The sequence below is a fragment of the Coloeus monedula genome (genome assembly GCF_965178545.1).
Source record: "Coloeus monedula genome assembly, chromosome: 3".
Taxonomy (NCBI): domain Eukaryota; kingdom Metazoa; phylum Chordata; class Aves; order Passeriformes; family Corvidae; genus Coloeus; species Coloeus monedula.
In genome coordinates, this window is record NC_138783.1 from 75467811 (window position 1) to 75490296 (window position 22486).

The following is a 22486-nucleotide window of genomic DNA, read 5'->3' on the forward strand; positions in this document are numbered from 1 at the left end:
CTAATTCCAAACCTCACAACTACCAATCTACTAGGCAATTTCTCTATCACTATTTTTTTGCAGACATTTTCTTTTCCTTCCCAATTTTCATTGCCATTCTGTCTGTTCACATAAAAAATATATTAAATGTACTTGATAAAAGTACCAAACCTCTATGAAAATTAATGAAATTATATTATTACACTCATCTTACAGTGTAAGTAGTGCAGTCTTACAGGGACACAACATCAATTAGGAAATGTCCATTACAGCAAGGACTAAAAAGACCAAATTCACAAGTCTTAATCTTGTACATCAAACAAAGTTCCATGTGTTCCAAGAATTGATAAAATTTCTCCATGCCAATTAATTTCCTTTTATGACTGTAAATCTAGGAGTCTAGATATAAGAGTCAATAAACATGTGGTTTCATTTCAAAACAGAAGCCTTTAGCTAATATTTTTCTGTAAACAACATAAGGAATGGTATGAATGTCATGAAGAATAGTAAAAATTTTGAGAATATTCCTTGAAACATTCCTGCAGACTTGCATCAAAAGTATATATGCCAAAGCTGGTTTGTGTATCCCTTAAATTCTCAAATGCCTGCTTCCTTGATGAAGCTAAATATTTGATGGTATGTTATTCATCCGTTACTTCCATGAAATATTATATCTCAGGCTTGAATACTTGTGAAATCCCTGGGCAAGATTTTCAAAGGCACAAATAGTGTTTTGTACACTCTACTGTCTTGCTTTGACAACTCAATAATTTCAAATGGCAAAACTTCCTGCTATTGAAGTCAATTAATTTGTTATCTTTAAAATTCTATTTGTTAACCAGTAAGTGGTGATATTCTCTTCTGCATAATTTCTGTAATAACGGCACCTACCTTAAAGCATTTTCAACTTATGATAACCCATATCTTATTTACACTTTTTGCTATTTTGTTAGATCTGTTTCTGGGAGGCTGTGTTTTATCATTAAGTTCATCCATGGACAACACACTGTCAAAGAAATGCAACATGCATTTGTAATTAATTTTTCTTTTTTCAGATTGTCTATCTTATTTTTTGGTTTTCCTATACGAATTCTAGTCAGACCCTTAATATGAAATGTATTTACTGTAATCTGTATTTGTAAACCAAATCCAAAGATTGTTGGAAATAAAAAGCCAGCCTTAAGTAGTTTAAAAACTCACACACACTCACTTAAACACTTATTTCGCAAGGAAATTAAAATGATCAGTCACGGAATATGCATATAACAGGTTGAAAGCTTAGTACTAATAGTTTCAAACTCACGTGCTAAGTTGTTTAATATTTAAAAATACTTCAGCATGATAGAAACGTAGTCTATATGATTTTCTCCTACAAAATAAACACACACACAAAACCCCCAAACCAAGACACTTGTGAAAAGAAACAACAAAATCGAGATGTTTACTTCAGTTTGGCCTTTATATGGACCTGATTTTTGAAACTTAACACATAAAATGTATCTCCATCTATAAAACAGACTAATGGAAATATCCACATTTTGGGGATCCACAAACCTTTTCCTACCTGTATTCTCTATGGTATTACAAACTTGCTGAGTTGATGGAAATGCAACATGCGGCTTGAGAGAATGAAAATATTCCCAGTATTCCCAAACAAGCTAAATCTTACCACTCTGTAATATATAAATTGCAATCGTTTCACCAGTGAAGAAAAGAGATGGATTTCCATACTAGTTATACCCATTTATATTATGATAGTGAACTGCTAGTCAAATTAAAGGGAAAGAAGTAAATGAACAGGCAGTGGAAACAAGGACAGATAATGTGGAAAGAGTATAGAGATGAAGTTTGGTTGGGATGAAGTTTGAAGGGAGCCTACAGGAAAGATGGGGAGTGCATGTAGTGATGGGACAAGGGGTAATGGTTTTAAACTGAAGGAGGATAGACTTAAGTTAGATGTTATAAAAAGTTCTTTGCTGAGAGGGTGATTAGGCACTGGAACAGGTTGCCCAGAGAAGTTGTGGATGCCCCAGCCCTAGAAGTGTTCAAGGCTGGGTTGGATGGGACTCTGAGCAACCTGCTCTAGCAGAAAGTGATCCTGCTCATGTCAGTGGTTGGAACTAGATGATCTTTGAAGTCTCTTCCAACCCAAGCCATTCTTTTTGTTGTTTGTTTTGGGTTTTTTTCCTTTTTGTTTTTTAAAAAAAAAAATTATAGCAATGTTTACATATACTGATATTTTCTTTAGTCAAGATTCATGTACACTGTGGTGTTTGGCAGGAGTGATTTGATTTCAGGATCAAAGCGCATTCAACAATTTTATTTGTGCACAGTAGCTTTTACCTTCTCTAAGAGCTACTGACTATCACTCCTGAACAGCTCATCCTCTCAGAGAGTCCTGACTCACTGTTTGTTCTGCCTGCAATGAGCAAGGGTTTACTGATGAAGGAACAAATACAGATAAAATAATTATTGAACTAATAATTAAAGTTTGTTTTCCTTGGGAACACAGGTAAATAAACAAAACCCACTATCTTTAATGTGGTCGTAATCAACACTTGTTGAAATGCTTGTTTTGAATAAACATAATGTGTAAGTCCTGTTAGGATTAAATTTTATAAGGGGAAAAGTATTCTCAGATAATAGTGTCTTGTAACCAGTCCCTCTGCAATACACTTTTATGACTTTTATGACATAAAGATGAGCCTTTAGCAAACAAAATGACCGCCTTAAGCACAAACATAACTTTGGACATTTCTTTAGACAGTTAAGCAAATAAAAATTGTAGGTAATAAGTAATGGATTTAGGATCCTGAATGGCTAGCAGAACCCTACTTTGGATTTCGTCTATTACTGATAACTATAACTAAATAAAATCTTCTAATTAACTGAATATTAAAACACACACACACACTTTAGATAGTTGAGGGGGCATGTATGTTTGTGTATTTGTTACTATGACAGCTTCAGACAAAATTAGATCTTGTTTTGGGGGTGGGAGAATCAATATACAAATGTTATGATTTTTAAAAAGTGTGATGAGAAGCAGCAGAGAAAAATACTTCTATTAGCCATAGTCTTGGAATTATTTGAGCTAGAATAAATGGTGCTGGAACAGATGTTCTCATTCAGAAAAAGAGTCCTTGAAGCTCAGTGAAATAAAAAGGCTTAAAATTAGCCTATTCAGTTATTCTATACACTGAAAAATAACCATTTAGCAAACTCTTCCCTTCCCACCCTTCATCCCTGCCTCCCATTCCAAATACCTACAACAGAAGTTTCAATTTTAATTAATAAATCATAGCTTTCAGTAAGGCCTGAATCACAGTATCAGCCTACTTAAATTTAACACTACCACTTTTGAGAACCAAGAACCCTTTACCAAAGTCAGAGACAAGATGGACTGCTGAGGAGAAGTATAATGTGTTATGCACTGTAGCAGAAAGTGAACTTCTAAAGATAAGCACAAAAAGCAGAAGCAGTTGTGGTTTGAAAAAGAAAGAGTGGCAGTATTTTTCTCACTGTCAGTGCGTGTCTTCCATATCTCCTCCACTGAATACATTCACAGAAAATATTTGCTCCTCCAGATGTAGAAATAAGTTTAGATAGGAAATGTCTTGATGATTAAAATAATAAAGATTTAACAAACTTGTAATAAAAGTATGTTGACTAATCATACACGTTCAAGATTAGACTCAGACATAACAAGAAAGTGTAAGTTCTTATCTCATTAAAGATTCCTACTATTAAAACAAACATCTTATATTTTGGGTATATCCTGCTAGCAGAGATAAAATTGGTGAAGCTTAGAATACAATTTTGATGAATCAGTAAGTTGCACAGTTGCTTTTACATCCTTTTTGAAGGCCAGTACTAGAGAGTGCCCTAAACGGGATGTGTTAGATATGCTGATAGAGAAACAAATATCAACCATAAATCCACACCCATAGGAAAAGTCACAAATCATGATTATATCTTATCACAACCTCTAGTATTAATTATTTGAATGAATAAGAGTTATAACTGAAAAATACTGTACATTTCTACTCAGTTCCAGAGGCTGCTGCTATTTTGTTTTTCCCTCTCAGAGAATGATTTCCTCATTGGACCTGTCTGTCAAACAATTTTGATAAAATTTTCATGCTTGTATTCTAAACTTTTTTTCTGGTAAACACCGTGCCAGTGTAATAGCATCCAGATTAGGAATGTCCCTTTCTCTAAGGCTTGTAATTGATTACAGTGACTGAAACTTAAGCAACTTATTTGAAGGTATCTGTTCAATTGTGATGGTTTCATTCTGTTTATCCATGGCAGAGAAGATTAATTTATGGCATCAAAATGGCTTCAGAGGTTTTTTTTTCAATATTGTTTTGCTGAAATGGCAGTAAAATGAGGAAGAAAGTACAGGATATAGAGGGCACAAACTAGGAATATTAAACAACATACAACTATTTCATTTTATATTTGTCTGAAACTGTAAGTCTCTGGTTTTGCATATAAGAGTGCAGATTAAAATCTATGTAGTCTATAACAGAGAGATCTAACAAAGAAACAGCTCAATAGATTGAATTATAAATCAGAATATTTTAATTTAAGCTAAAAATGTCTCCATTTGAGAGCTAAGCTTGGCTGAAGATTGCAAATTTGTGAATGTATTTCGTTTACATCTATAGTATGATAGTATCTTTAAAACTGCTTTTTTAATTAATATAATACTGTCTTTTGTTTATTACATGCTCCTTTCATTTGCTTACATTACAGAGTATACTTTAGCTGAGAATTACTACCATTCTGTATCAATTAAATGGCCCCAAATACAACAGACAAGTTAAAGAAATAAGGAATGGTTTTTTTGTACATTTCTTAGGGTCCATACTGTAGAAGTGTCCATATCAAACAGCATGTTCACGGTTATGTTTAAAATAAAGAAAAATTTTACAAGTGTAAATATGGAATAATACATGTATTACATTACTGAAAAGTAAGAAAAGAAAAAAACCACACAGAATTACTGTTAGGAAAGTTTGACATGGCATAGCATTTGAAGAGGGAGAAAACTTGACAAAAGTAAGCAAATTTAATGGGATGGTGTTATAAATTAATCAGACATGTTGCTGACAATAGTTCCCGTGATGGAAGAAAAGAAAACCAGTCACCTTTGAGAAAAAGGAGACTGTATTCTCATCCTGGGTGATCTTGAATAGAATTTAAAGACTTTTATTAGGATAAAGTTGAACATGATTTTTTTAGGACACCTCTGCATAACAGAATAAAAGTGTGATCAAGAGTTAGCATAATTTTCCTGACTTCTAAGTCTTTCAATATCAGCAATATAGACATTAATATTTATGAATATACTGTGAGAAAGCAAATTCTTCAGGACAAAGGATTTTTCTTCATATTTTTATTTTACAGCGGTTTTATTGTATGACAGTGTTGATAACCACTTATTCTGACAAGACTGTGAGTATGTGATATCCCAAAATATGTGGACAATAGCAGATTCATACTTCACTTGTCCTCTTGATTCAATTGTTTCTGAAGCGGTCACCACCCATCACAACATTTTTCAATTCTAGAGATTCCTATTCTCTCTGACAGAACAATAGTCAGCCAATAAACTTCCCATTATCAAGACATCACCAGTTTTATGCAACATATACGACACATCTATACAGATTGCATATATTTAAGGTTCTGTGAGGCTTCTCATATATTTTATGGTAGGTGTGCACTCTATATATTGCTACATAATGTCCATTTCATTGACAAAGACACAAGTTATTTGGATCTTGTGTGTTCCATAACTTATTTCCATACAGATATTCTACATGGTAACATAGATACAGTTTATTACATAAACCATATATATAGCTTATATATAGTCTCCCTCTCATATATATATATATGTAGTTTATGTACTCACATGAGAATAAAGAAGCAAGGTATACAGTAGCCTGTACTTTTTTATTTTCTTTCTTTATGAATACCAATTCCAATTGACAAGTCCAAGCATAAAACAGAGATAACATCGAGGACCTTAAAAATTAACTTAACATGCCAGTCCGGCAAACTTTTTAAAAATCTGCTGATGAGACAAATGATCAGATAAATTAAAAAAATGTATAAATTGCTAACTTGGGGGCAGGAATTCATCACATTGCACTTGTCTTCCTTCTTCCCCAACTTGCTTCTCAAAACTATAATGCCACTAAATGGCTTGAGTAAATTGAGAATGAATTATATTTGATTGTTTCATGTTTTCATTAAAAAAAAAAAAGAACTCCAAACATCTTAACATGGCTTGGTTAGAGAGGATGAGATTATTTTTTTTTGTAAACCCAGATGGGCTTCAGATTAGTCAACACTAGGTGTTAGTGGGTTTACATGGCAAGGTTTTGGTAGCAGGAGAACTACAGGCCACAGGCATGGCACCTGTAAGTAGAGGCCAGAAGCTGTTCTTATGTCCAAAAGAGCCAGTTCTGGCCAGCTCCAAGGTGGACCCCACAAAAATGAAACAATCAGCTATTTTGGTGGCACCTCTATGATAACATTTTAGAAAGGGTAAAAACTGCCCTACAACAGCAGATAGGAGAGAGGAATGAGAAAATTTGAGAGAAATAACCCTGCAGATACTAGGGTCATTGAAGAAGGGAGGGGACGAGGTGCTCCGGGTGCCAGAGCAGAGATTCCCCAGCAGCCCATGGAGAAGACCATGGTTATGCAGGTTGTTCCCCTGCAGACCATGGAGGACCACAGTGGAGCAGAGAAATTGGTAGTGAGTAATTGGTAGTGAATTGGTAGGAATAAGGAAAGAGTTAGGGGAAGGTGTTTTAAAATTTGTTCTTATTTCTCTTTATTCTATTCTGCTTTGGTTGGCAATAAACTAAATTAATTTCCCCAAGATGAGTTTGGTTTTGTCTGCGATGGCAGTTGGAGAGTGATCTCCTTGTCCTTACCCTGACTCATTTCACTGTAATTTCTCTTCCCTGTCCAGTTAAGGAAGGGTAGTGAAAGAGCAGCTTCTTTGGCACCTGACATCCCTCTTGTGTAGCACAAAATGGATATGGAGGTGCATTCTTTCAAGGAAAAATCAAATTTAATTAACAAAATTAAATACATTAATGCAATAAAGAAGCCTTTTCTACTGCTACATTCTTTAATCTGTGTTTTATATGGGAAATAATTGTAAGCCAATTCCAAATACATTCTTTCAGTGTTCAAGAAAAATGTTATATGCTACTACTGGATCATGGAGGTTTTAAGGGATTTTACTCAAGAATCATTTTATTGTTACCACAATAAAAATTTAATACCACAGTAAAAATTTAATACCCCCTCTGGCTATGTACCTTTTATTTGCATTTGAAAATAAAACAATTCATCTTATCAGAGCTTTGGAGGAAAGCTCAGTTTTTCTTTTAATCAATGTATTTTTGTTTAATATTTATTACTTTAATTAAGGTCATAAATTCCAAATATTTATAACAAAATTCAGTTATATTGACTTAGTATTCAACAAGACATATGTAGTTAATGCCTGTGCAATAGAGTGGAGTCAGAGCCTTCAGAAATATTTTGTCGCTCATCTTCTGTTGATGGTCTAAAGAATTAAATGCTAGTATGTGAAGTGTTTCATCTGAAACCTCAGAAGAATAAATGGAAATTCTCTGCTGAGATATTTGCATCAAAGAACTCAAAGCCGCTGTTAGCATGCTAATCTAAAAGGCTCCACACTAGCAAACTGAACAAGGACTCTATTCAGGCATAGAAGATACTTTTCCACAGTGTTTGGCTCTAGCTAGCCCTTTTCTAGACAGGAGGGCTTGGGAACAGTTAAAGAGGTAGCATCGACACTCACTCTATCAAATAGACAGTGTGATTAGGGCCATCCTTCTCTTGAGGGAATAAGTTCAATCACAAACCTGTGAACTGTGGCCTACTTCCTGTCTTTAGGGACAGAGAAAGAGCCTGACTGGGATTTATTTGTATCATAGTTTTATTCAAAATGATGTAATTTCCAATACATGCATTACTACTGACTCTGTGTAATGCTGAGCAATTAATTTGAAACTAGATTCCTGGGAGAATCAGCCAGTCAAAGGAGTCTAGAGACCTCTTCAGCTGACAGCACGACTTCTTCAAATTGAGGCAACATGTAGCATTTTCTAGACTCCATTGAATACATTGATTACATTTTTTTAGACTATGACAATTCCTCACTGTATAAAGTGTTTACATGCTCCTGTTCACCCATACTGAGGAATCTGCATCAGCAGGTGAATCCCACCCAGAGGTCTGAAGTGTAAATGTATTTTTCAGAATGTATTTCAGTCTGCAGTACTGAGATTAGTGTTTAAGATTATTCATCCCTCTACAGTTTACTCAAACTAATTTCTACTTCTTAATCTCCACAGATATCATGATGGAGTCTGTTATAGACCATCCAACCAGGATGAAGAGGAAGACAAAATATTCTATAATTAGAATTCCTCAAACATTGTGGAGTTATTCAGGAAGATTCTGGAGTGAAGTACATGGAAAACTATTTGTGTACTAAGTTATGTATAAAATTATTCACCAACTAATATTATATGTTATTTTTTAGAGTATTCTGACCTGGAAAAGCAAATAAGCGAATATGGAAGGAAGAAGCATGTAGGTAACCAATAAAGTCTATATGAACAGGAGGCTGACTGACAGAAAGACATTTTGAACTCAAAAGAAAGGTATACCTAATGAATGACACCTTGTAAAATGTTCAGAAATTGGTGCAGTTCTGGAGGAAATTAAAGAAATCAAAGATTGAAATTGCTTCATTCATGTCAAATACTCTTCCTGATGAGAAAAGAGTCCATTTTGAGGCCTGTGAGATACACCTGAAATATACTGCTTCCTGGCGGTGCAGAGAACAAGCAGGAAAGTGCCACGTAAGACTGACTGCATGCTTGGGAATAAAGGGTGACTGAAAGGATTTGCATTGTGTGTTTATACACTTAGGATTTTTTAGTGACATAGCTCTGTATTTCTGAATCCTATTGATTCTGAAAAATTCTACATTTCACCTTCCTCTTTTACCGTATAGACCAGGAATAAAAACCTTGCCTAATGAATTGCATAAATTACCTATTATAGGAATTGCAAAATCAGTAAAAACCTGCTATCCCAAAAGACAAGGTCTTAACAAATAAATACATGGGAATCAGTACCTTAATAGGAATCACTATCTCTGGCAATATAATCTATGGCTGAATTTTGATTTCACAGGGGTGCCAGCTGTAATTGTGGAGTTTTTACTTTTTTTTTTTTTTTTTCTGGAAACTAATTTGTGACATGAGAGAATGATCTGACCAACAAAATGAATAAACTTTCCCAGTCTCTCAGATGTCATCTGGGCTTGGTAGCAATATAGTAATATTACTTTGAGGTCTGTAATTACTAATATATTTGCAAAGGTAGGAAATAAGACTTATCTCTCTAAAGATTAAATGTTTGCACTGGAAGGAAAAAACTGTAACAGTAATAAAATATTGCTTGAGGAAAATGAAAAATAAAAAAGGAAACAGAAGAACTTCTTGAGAGACTTCTCAATTATTTCTTATTTTCATGGCATGAAATATGAGGAGTCTTACAAAAAAATCCAAGAACTTTGTGAAGGACATACAGGTAATTCAATTAAAGAAAGTGCTAAACTGTTTATTTTGACACTCTACCTTCATACTTCAAAGTTGTAACATGAAGTAGCAGCTTTCTATTATATTGAAATGACTTATTAAAAAGAGTCCTAAGACATTGATATTCTGCTACATAAAGCAGTTTTATAAGTTGTTGTATCTAAACTGGAAGGCACAATTGTTTTAAGATACTTAATTAAATTTAAGAATTAAGTATAAAATAAAATGCAACTCCTGCACTTCTGTATATTCTTCTGTTTCTTCATCCAAATGTTTTAACCAATTACTTTTTAAATATTGACAGACTTCTATCTTCTCTGTTCTGCCATGAAACCCTATAATAGTCAAAGAAGAAAGTCTTTAGCTGTGTCTTTATTCAAGGCATTGTGTTGTCTTGAGATGAGGTATCAAAGAAATTATCTCAGTTTAAAAAAGTCAAAACAGTAAAACATAATAGCTATATAAATGAACTCTTCCACATCCAGTATGAACTCCTTCTGGTTGTCAAGTGCTAATCCCTTCTATCTCAACATTTATCTTCCTACCAATATTTGTTCTTTCTTTCAATATGTTTGTGTTATTTTAGGCTGGCTGGTTCTCAGGACACTGTCTGCATCATATTTATCTTCAGAGTTAGTTATATGCAAATCAATGCATAGAAATCATCATTCACTTCACTATTTTATTATAAATACCAACAGTGTTATTTCGGCAAACTGGTTTGTTAGCTCCAAAAAACATATGGATTTTTACTTGTTAAAGGTGAGGAACTGTAGGCTTTAGGTACTGAGGTACAAGTCTGCCTTCACTAAGAAAGGTCTAATAAGGATTGAAGGTTGTGGTGTAAAACCTGTGCACTGCCTATGTGACACAACAATGATTTCAAGTAAAATCAGGTTGTTCAGGTTCCCTGAGTATTTAAACCCTGGCTTATCTTGTGAGAATTAAAAAAAGTGTAAGTTAACACCAGTAATGGTGGGAACCTTGGGCTACTGGAAACCTCTTTGAAATATCCTGCATAAGTACTGTGGTGTATGGAGTAAACCATGACAACTTAGACTCACTAACCACATTAAGTGAGCTTCATGCTGGGAAAAGAATGTTACAAAAATCTCAGGAGCAGCATCTTGACATGTTTTTTTGTTCTCTAATTAATGATAGTTTTTCATCTATCTGATTGTTACTTCTATACAGATAAAGTATCAATAATGCGGTAACACAAATCATAGATTTTTTAAACTATTTACTAACAATTATCTGAAAATTAAAAGTTCTATACCAATAGTAAAAGTCATATTTCAACTTATTAGCATGTGGAAAAAAATACACCTGTTTGCATCTCAATAAAGTAAGATTCTATGATTTCAAGAACTGGAAGAGACTCTTAACATGAAAGATGACATGTGCAATAATAATTTTTCAGGAATGATTATGGAGTATGAAAATTTGGACTATATGACTAAGATGAGGTTGGAGCCAAACATTTTATTTTAGGGACAATACTGTATACAATCTATACAATGTCTGTAAAAGAACTATAAATAAAAACGTGGAACAAATCTGAACTACTACCATATCCTTTAAAATGTCTTGCAGTCACCTCTAAACTGAAGTGGAAGGAAGAAACCAGAGCTGTAGCCTCGAGTTAGAAAACTCTTCACAATATTTAGATGTTTGAACCATTGCTCAACTATAAAATTATGGGAAAACAGCATAGAAGATCTCACCGGTAAAAATAATAAATGTTGGCATTACTACAGAAAGGGGTTTAAATTATAATGCTTCACCTTTCCCAGAGTTCTCAGTTACAGCTGTAACATCATTTAAGTAGGTATCAGGTGTCAGTGGAGAAATAGAAAATTAAACCTGTTTAGTCTGATTCATAAGTTAGGTAAGGTTATTTTAAGCAATGCCAGTGAAGATTCCAATTCATCTACCTCTGCACTGAAGCACATTTTCAGTACGCTTATGATCAGTTACAGCTGACATACAGCTGCTTTTTATAGTCTGTGTCCCTTTCACAGCAAGTACCTTCTTACACATTGAATATTGCTGTACGTTTTGCGTACTAATAATAATAGCATGAAAAAATTCTAAACTTTGAATCAAAATTCTGAAGGGAACCTGCCTTTATTAGATTTTCTTTGTTGTCTACAATATGTGATACTTCAGTGAGATACTCAATTCAGAAATAACATGCTCTAGCTTGAAATAGTAAATTGAAGTAAATGAAATAATTTTGGATTGTTATCAAGAATTCAATAGGTGTTCCTTGATGTGAGATAGAAAAGTAATGCACAAAAATCCAAGCTCTTAGTCACCATAGTAATTTTAACCAACTAAAATAATCTTACTAAAACTGTTTTCTCTATTTGCTTGATCCATGCTTATTTTAAACAAAGTTCCTGGTGTCATTAATGATGAAATGTTATAGCCTTTCCTGGGTCAAGATCTATTCAAAATGTCAGTACATAAAGGAAACTATGTGAAGAAACTGTAATTCTTACTCTGGTGCTTGTTGAAAGGTTCATATAATATTGACAGGATAATGATTGGGAGATCAAGCCATACTAATATATCAGTTTAAAATATATCTGAATACAGAGAGGTGTACCCTCAGTATTAACAAAATTATGAAACAGTCATAAGAGTGGTCACTGTTAAGGGAAGCTGACTTTGTAAGCTTAATGCTCAAGGGATTTTTCTCTTTAACCTCCTTGCTGCTGTTTGTATTTGCAGGCCCATCCAGTAGCAAGGTAGAACAGCTATGCCAGAGATCTAGTTATACACAAAATATACACATATATCCATACACAGCACTTGTATGGATTATGTATGAACAATACCTACAGCTGAGCAATTCCTTCAAGCTGAGCAGAGTGCAAGCTCATGAGTGGACTTAAACATATTCTCCTTTGGTTTGCAGTCATTCCCAAATTTTTTGGATCAGTCAAAATCTTGTACCAGACCATAGTAATCCAAGCCTAGACCCTGTTTATACAGGCTCCGGATTCAACCTCTAGTCTTTCCAGACTATGTCTTCCTCCTACTTTACCAGCTGTGTAGGTTGAGGTTAACTAGCAAATCAAACGCACAGAATGGAGAGCAATATCACATCCCAAGTAGGATTACAACTTAATAATTGAACATGACAGACAACATTGATCAGGAACAGTTCTTGGCTACACAAGCATATTCATCTGCAGCATATTTACATATGTATGGCTCCTTTTGTCCTCTCTCTCCATTTTCACACACTCATTCCCCCCTGATCCACCTTGATCTCTCCTTTTTGACTTTTTATCTGAACAACCCATGTTGTATACATTTGCAACAGTATATAGACTTCCTATATTGGATTTTATGTAATCACACATGTATTCACAGACTTCCTTAATAATCCTATGAAATGTGATAATTTTTTTCCTATCTTTCTTAGCAGCTACAAAATTCTGGTTCAATATCTATTACGCTACTGTTGAGAGATTGCCTCAATGGCAGTTTAGTCAGTAAGCTGAGAGCTCTGATCTTTGAAAATATATGTATATTAAAAAAATATTCTCACTGGGTTTCACTTTTTAGGAATTAATTTGACAACCTCAGTCAACTGATTCATTACCTACTTATTTCTGAATACAGGTGAATTGATTTTCCAGGTTACCAGACAACTTGTCCTCTTAAGCTGCTTTAGACGATTGGAATCCCTTTTCAATGTCAGCCTTTCCTTCACATCTATTGGAATTTCACACAAACAGAGGAATTCTCACAGTGATACCCACATATAAACAGAAAGTAGTTTTCTCTGTAGCACTTCAAAAACACAAAGCTACTCCTTTGGAGGACATAGTCAGGATTTTATTAAATATCACTGTTTTATAAAATACTTGAAGGGTGAGATTCACTTTGAACATGCAGGTGCCTATATCTAGGTATCTAAAGGTGCACATCTAAAAATATAATTTGAAATAAGTATGTATGGAATACGTGGAGTCCTTGAAATCCCCTTAGACATCTGCAGTTTGTCCAATAGAAATCCTTCTAGACCCCATTGGTTGTGTTCACTTGGGATTAGCCTCACTTGCCAAAATAGAGGCATTCAGGAAGCCTCTAAGGCATCCCTCCTGGCTTCCAGGTATGGAGACAGAAAGGAAAAAATCTCTGCTATGTCCTAAGCCTTGTCAAATATCCCTGTGCAGCAAGTTTTGGTATCCTGTGTCAAGTTCAGAGATCACTGGGTGCCTTACTCTAGCAATTGCATTGACTCTCTCAGGGACTAAATTAAGCAGCCTGAATCACATACTGTAGTGTGGAATTATTACTCATCATATATTAAGAATGAAGTACAAGATAATACCATTTAGAGTTTCATTTGTGTTGCCCAAAGCACTGACATCATAAAAATCATTGCTTAGATTCAGGATGAATTATTTAAATACAGGCTGGGGAAGAAGCCCAGAAACAATTACACTTTTTAAAATTAATATAATCTAAAAGATAAGCAAGTAATAAAAAAGAGGAATATGAAATTAGCTGTCTATTGATATAAACAATTGAAAATTGGCATATATTTCCCAACTGTGCTCATTTTGTGTGTATATACCCATATTTTTTGTGTGTGTGATAGAGAAATTCTAGAAAATGGATATTGGAAAAGAATATTTTTTATTTTAAAAGATTAATCTTTTAATTAATTTATTATTATTGGTTTTTATTTTAAAACTATCTGCTTATATGCAAAGATGGATAGTGGTGAAAGAGTAAAGAGTAGACTTTAATTAAATAAAATAATTTTGCCCTCAAGAATTTGTCTAAAAGAAATTGAACTTTTTATACATTCAAGTGCAAAATTTGAAATGGATGACTGAACATTGTATTAACTGGTAGTGTTTTCTGACTGTCTTCCTAGCTACTATTTGCTACTGCATCTGAGGTCAGCACTTCATGATCTGCTTATGAGTCAGTATTCTAGGAATAAAAGCAATCATTTAAAGAGAAAAACCTGTCATACAAGAGCAAAAAAAAAAAAAAGAAGCAAATATTAAGGTAATAATAATATAATTTTTTTTCTGGAGTTTGACAATGATTCAACAATTACTTACCTCTATTTTTTTTCTTCTTTGCTGTTCTACACATCTTTTGCATCAGGATCATAATGACTGCTTTTAACTTCATCTGTCCTTCACAGACTGCAGTGTAGCTATCTATATCTGGGCTTGTAATTTAGATGGCACTGAACAGTCAATGGCAAAAAAATGATTCTTGTCAGGAATGATTCACCAAACTTATTTTAGTTGTTTATGCAAATATGAAATCAAAGTCATTCTAGAAGTTCCCATTTCTGCCCTTCAACCACACGGGGAGTTCATACACTGAATTGAAGAGGTGACATCCATTTTTTTAGGCTTCTGAAATCAGACAGAGTGAACTACTTTGTCAGGAAGAATTTGGCTCCGGACTGCTGTAAGGTAGGGATATACTACTCTTTTATGCTGGGGAAAAAGTCTTTTTTTTCTATCAGGGAATGGCTACGAATGAATATGTTGCACTCCATTCCACAAGAGAGCTCTGCATCCAAGGCTTTAACACAGGGCAAGAAAGAGAAAAAAGCCTGGATTCAAAAAAGGAATTTAATATTTAAAATAGAATATTTAAAAAAGAAGACTAGAGTTGAGTTGTAAATTCAAAGAAGAGAGTTAATGCTATACTGATAAGATTAAAGATCCATTCTACTTATGAAATTATTTGCGCATGACTATAATGTAGTTGCTGAGACATATTATTCAGAGATGCTTAATGGTTGTAAGTAAAAATGAGGTGATAGGTATTTTAAAAAATATTAAGAACATTGTTTTTCTTGCATAAATTGGATATATATGAAACTTTTTTCCTCTCTTCTAAAACACCAATTTTCCTCCTTATTTCATTTGATGTAAATGATGGTTCTTCTGTATCTACATAAAATCCCTTTTTCCATGCAGGTTTTCTTCAGTTAATGAGTTCTTGCAGTTGCTTTCCACCTTTTCATAAATACAGCTGCATACACACATGCACAGTGGTGCACATGCATGCATAAAATGCAACCCATATGTGCTCTGTTATTTAATTATAGTGACTCCCATATGGTTCTGACCAAGTATTTTGTATTTTCTAGATGTTTTCATCTGTAGTGTTTGAAATTACTTACTGTTCTTCCACGATATGAATTTACTTCTGGAAAATTATAATTCAGTAAGTAAGCATACCTGCTCAATTAGCTTCCGTGTTCATATTCACTTAGTGACTCAAGTGCATTTTATACATATTTTCTATAAAATGGAATTTAATTACATGACATCAAGTTTTCAGACTTCATAATAGTAATAAAATCATATCTTTAAACAATCAGAGTTTAAAAAAAAAAAAAAACAACATTGGCAGAAACCAAAACCATTTTTAGAAAATATATTATTTAAACTTAAAAAACCCATCTAAAATAATTCAGGTGAAGAAATTACCCTCAAGAAGTTTTTTGTCCTCAGGGTTATCCATTACAATGTACTGAAGGTGTACATGCTCAGGCTTCTCTGTATTCTTTGGATAAATACAAAAGCAATTTGGCTAAAGAGTTAAATCAAATGCTGAAAAAGGTTTCCTAGAGAGGTGGTCGATGCCCCAAGCCTGTCAGTGTTTAAGAGGCCTTTGGACAATGCCCTTAAACCATGCCTTTTGGTCAGCCCTGAGGTTATCAGGCAGTTGGATGATCATGGCAGATTCCTCTCTGCTGGAATGGTCTATTCTATCTTATTCTAAACAGATATTTTATGTTCATTAATCAGAATATAGAAACATTATCACTACTGACGCCAGCAATTTTCTCTGTGTTTTAATTAGAAAAATTTTGCTTGCCTTTGAAGAACAACACAAAATATCCAAAAGAAAAAACTGAGCAGTCTTACACATTGTTTTTACTGAAGAACTTGAAAGAAAACTGAGACCCAAATAGATGCAAATTTTCAAACCAGGCCTGTCTTTATTTTCTATCAGACATCTCATTAACTTTGACAATGTAACACACTGCTGCATACTGAAAAACCTGTTATATTTGACTACCGCAGATGTCTCTGTAGGTGTCTGTGAAGAGCACCCATCATATTATCTTTGAGTATTGAACAACATTTAAGTTAACTAACACTTCTTGAATTAAAAAAAAAATATTTTTATTAATATCAACATTGGATGATTGTAAACAGTTATTTTAACATTGAGTTATTCCTCATACCACCTACCTGAGGAAATAAGTCTAATTGACTATTTTTCTGATAATGGGTATATCTGGGCTGTAAAACCATAGTGAGAAGGGCCCTGAACTCAACTCACCCTAACTCACTAATGAATGTTTAAATTCAGAGGAACTCCTGGCTGTAACCCATCCCCTGTTGCTGCAGGAATTGAAAGTAAGATACTCTCAGGTGACCAAAACTCACATCAATCAAAACTTATAGCTCAAGGCAAGTACTTTGAATATGCCAGGTAACAAAACAGAATTCTTATTTTTCCAGTAGCTAATAAATATACATACATATTCAAATTATACCAGACCTGAAGAAAATCACCCTCTCCTAATCATTCAGTAGTGGTTATGATAGAGAACAAAATTTAACAACTTTTTTTCTTTTTTATCCTGCTGGGAAACCTCGTCAGTGTGGTCTCTCTGTGGGCTGCAGTTTCCTTCAGGACAGACCCACCTGCTCCAGCATGGGTTGTAGGGTGGATATCTGCTCCACCATGGCTGTCCATGAACTACAGGGGGACTAAGAGCTTCACCATGGTCTTCTCCAAGGGATGGAGGGGAACCTCTGCTCTGATGACTGGAGCACATCTGTTTTCCCTCCTTCTTTCACCCTGGTGTCTGCAAGGCTGTTTCTCTCAAATCTTTCTTAGTCCTCTCTCTCATGTACACCACTCAAAATTTTATTTCACCCTTTTTAAAATGTGGTCTCACAAAAGTGCCACCAGCATGGCCGATGGGCTCAGCTTTTGACAGCAGCAGGTTTATTTTGGAGCCTGCTTAAATTGATTCGGTCAGACATGGGGGCAGGTCTTGGTGTCTTCTCACAGATGCCACTTCTGGAGCCCCTGCCCACTACAAAAACTTTACTAAAAAACTACAATGTAATATTATTTATCATTCTATTTATATTCAACATTTTTGGCCAAGAAATAAAATATACCTGCACTTTTAAATATTTCGTTACATGATTCCAAACAATTTCTATATAAAATTTTAATTTCTTATTATCTCTCTGTGAGTGTTATAGATTGTGATGGTGTAATGTGTTAATCCTTGTTGGATGCCAGGCATCCACCAAAGCTGTTCTATCATTCTTCTCTACAAGTGGACAGGGGAGAGAAAATATAATGAAAGGTTCGTGAGTTAAGAACAGGGAGTAATCACTCACTGATTACCATCACAGGTAACAGACTTGGATTGGGGATATTATTATTTATTACTTAAGGAAATCAGAGTAGGATAATGAGAAATTAAATAAGTCTTACTAACACCTTCCCACCACCCCTCTCTCCTTCTCAGGCTCTGTCTTCTTCCCTGCAGCAGCTCAGGGAGATGGGGAAGGGGGGTTATGGTCAGTTCATCACATGTTGTTCTTGATGTTCCTCGGGGAGAGGAATCCTTCCCCTGCTCCACTGTGGGATCCTTCCCATGGGAGACAGTCTTCACAAACTACTCCAACATGAGTCTATCCCACAGGCAACAGTTCTCCATGAACTATTCCAATGTGCATCACTCTTCCACAGGGTGCAGTCCTTCAAGCGCAGCCTGCTTCAGTGTGGGTCCCCCACAGGGTCACAAGTCCTACCAGGGAAACTGCTCCAGTGGGAGCTCCTCTCTCCATGGGTCTGTGGGCCCCTGCCAGGAGCCTGCTCCAGCACAGGCTGCCCACAGGGTCACAGCCTCCTCTCAGGCATCCCTGGTGTGGGTCTTTTCCACGGGCTACAGGTGGATCTCTGCATCCCCATGGACCTCCAAGGACTGCAGGGGCAAAGCTGCCTCACCATGGTCTGTACCACGGGCTGCAGGGGAATCTCAGCTCTGGAACCTGGAGAACCTCCTGCCCCTCCTTCTGCACTGATCTTGGTGTCTGCAGAGCTGCTCCTCTCACATATTCTCACTCCACTCTTCTCTGGTGGCAATTACAACTGCACAATACCTTTCTTTCCTTCTTGAATGTGTTATCACAGAGTAGTTACCACCATTTCTGATTCACCCAGCCTTGACCAGCAGTGAGTTCATTCTGGAGCCATCTGGCATTGGCTCTTCCAGACATGGAGGAAGCTTGTGGCAGCTTCTTACAGATGCCACCCCTGTGGGCCCCCCACTACCAAAACCTGGCCACATAAACCCAACACAAACGATAATATTTCAAACCTAATCTTCTTACATTCTTTCCCAGAGGCCTTATATAATTGAGCTACTGAAAGTGTGACAGATTAGGTTCCTGCAGAAGTAGATAAAATGGCTTCCTAAACATTTGAATGATTGTGGAGTACTATCCCTTCAATATCCATGAGAAACTGGTACTATTATAAAATTACTTTGTTGCTTCAGATTAGATTAACAGCTGATGCATGTGATCTGTGTAAGCCAAATATTTCTGTAAATATAACAAAAAGAAAAAGAAAAAAAAACCAGTTTCCATTCCTCAGGATTCTACAACAGAGGGAAATCATCCAGAAAGTGTTACCAATGTAAAACATTGGATTATAGAGATAAAAATTAGGAAGTAAGATATACAAATTGTTCGTATATGCATAGAGCTAACAAGAAAAGTGACTAAGGTAGAAATGATGCAATTACACATTTCATTTCTTTTCTATGAGTAATAAGACTGAATCATCTGAATGGGTGTATCATCTATAGTAAGTAAGTATAACTTACTGGATTCCTTGGCAGCAAGCTAAACTTCTTGGGTTATGTGGTTTGGGTATATTATGTGCTATAAAATCTTGAATTACTTTCATTTTGGTTGTTCAACTGTTAAAAATTCACTTGAATCCTGAAGTTATCTTGACAATTACAGTGTAAAATCTGGGAATATTGGCTTCAGTTTTAGAAAAATCCTAATATATAGGGGAATGCATTCGTGTTAGAGCATTTAAAACACATTTTTCTCCATCTTAAAAATGGAAAAGAAAAATAAATGCGCTATTATTTCCAGCATTGTTAAAACTGTGGACAGACAGAGCAGCGAAAAGAAATTAAGCTGCTTGGACAATTTCAGTGGATGCCTCATTGGCTGTTTTGCTGGAAAAAGTGCTACTTTTACAAACAAAATACTGGTGTAAGAATCTAATATGAAAAATGTTTTTCAGGGTCAGAATCCTAATTTTACAGAGCTGTTGCAGTTTTGAAGCAAAAGTGAAACTCATTCAGACAAGTGAGTTTCAAAAATCTCTCTCCATGATGTTTCTTTTGCCACATTTTAGTCTCAGAACCCTAATGAAGTTAGCATTTATTGTGTTGATTCTTATAAATCACCATTTAACACACATAACTCTTCTGTTGCAAATACATTTATATACTGCTATAGTGAACTCCTCTCCCAGAGCTCCGGTTAATTCTTCGTAATTGCAAAAGCCATGACTTTATAAAAGCTTATGAAGTATATGCAAAGCTTTCCAAATATGTTTTTGCAAAATTTTCCATTGTAAGCTAGGTCCACTGCCTTGTTAGCACAGTCAAACCATTCATTTAAATTAAATTAAGGTGATTTTAAGGCATTTATCATTTGCAGTTTCACTACACATATCTCCAAATATTAAACAAGATGTCTTATGGGAGCTTTTGTTGATTCTTTAATATGTCTAAGGAAATAGAATGAGAAAAGGAAACGTAATAAATTAATTTATCAGAATTTAAATAATTATTATAATACAATGCCAAATAAGAGATGTTCATTTAAACTGGAAAAGGCTCTGATAGTATATAAAATGTAAAGTATGGACAGCACTATGTAAGGAGAAAATAATTCTTTGATTAGAGAGGAGGCAGCCACCTGGATGTTTTTAGGGTGCAGTGTTGGGACTGACTTGATGTACATTCTGGTTTGTTATCGTACTATAGGAAGTAGGAAGATATAAAGGCAATTTTATAAGTTAGAGAGTTAAAACACAATCTTGACATGAAGAAATAATCAAATCCACAAAGAACTGGATAACCTAAAGTAACAAGAAAAAGATGTTTGAAACCTAATGGATCTTGGACAGCCTTGCACTTGTAGAGATGAGTGAAAAGAATCCAAACCAAGGATTCTTGAACTATAAATAATTGTAAAGGAAAACATGCTAAATTATCACATTACATGAAAAGAAACTATCAAAACAGAAAGCTGAAAATAAAAAATGACGTTTAGAAGATGATGAATTAGAGACATAACCTCTCACATCTATAAAATACTGAAGATGCTTCATCTGGAATATTTTATCCCAGGGTTAAAAGATGTTAACTTCAAACCAAAGAAGAAGAAAAGACTCCCCTGGCCAATCAAGGAAATATAAAATGTGCCACATAATACAAAATTAAGCACTTTTTAAAAACTCAGCATAATAAAGATGGAGTGAACCGGGTTGTTCATTTGGGTTTTGGACATGTGGGTACTTGGCATTTCTTTGGTTTTGGTTTGGTTTTTTTTCTTTTTTCTTTCTTTCTTTTTCTGTAAAAGATGAAAAGGTGAATATTAAAAGAGATTCCATAAGACTTTTTCATTAAGAACTCTGATCTTAAAACAATCTCGATTTGATTATGCAGCTCTGACACACTTTCTTTTGAATGCAGTTTATGGATTTAACAGGTTAGATAGCTCTTTTCATATATTTTTCCTCATTAGCACAACAGACCTCTAGATGACCCATATTTTCCTCTCTTCTTTTTACATGCAGTTTATATGCAAGCGTCTAATTAAGGCTTCTCTAAACTGCCCTATTTTCTTCTGAGTCTTTATAGTGTAGTAATTGTCAAGGTTGTTCTCAAATATGTCATTCTGCCTACTTAATTGTTTGAGACAGTCTTTCCTCATTATCATCTTGGCCATAAGATCCAAAAGCAGTGACTGGAAAGTGTTCAAAAAACTGTTCATTCCATTTATCCAGCAAAAGATAGTACAACCATAAGTTATAGCTGAAAGGCAAAATCTTGTTCAGCAAAAAGACAAATTAGGGTGAAAACAAGTATCAGCAGTGAAGGAAACTCCAGTTAAACTTATAAAAGGTTCTATAAATCCCTGAGGGTGTTTTAGTTCCCAAGGAAATGTAGGAATCTTATGTTCACTTGTTTGCTCTTTGTTATTTTTTTCATATCCCTAGATCACTGGGTGATCCTGCTTTCAGGAGCAGTTACAATGTTCTTGATGTTTTAATTACATATCAAGTTGTTTAACAACTTTACATGTCTCAATTTTTTTTTCATTTACATTAAAAACTGCTTTCTGTTTGGATGCAGGCCTCTATTATATGAAGGTGATAGATGCACTCATGAGGAAAAAAAAAGTGGGGTTTGGTGTTTGAGTTTGGTTTTGCTTCTTGTGGAGTTTTTAAATGTTATTTAATTTTAGTCTCAAACTGTATGGATTAAAATATCCAGAATTTAGAAAGAAACCTTTTTTGCATAACATGTTTTATCATTCTTAATTATGTTTCTTAATATCAATCTACTCAATGACTATTTTAACCGGTCACTTGGTAACACCTGCAAAATTACAATGACACTTACCTAAAATTTGTTAGGACCCTTAAGCAAAAAGTTTTCTGTACACAGTATTGTATAAGCTAATGTTAAAAAA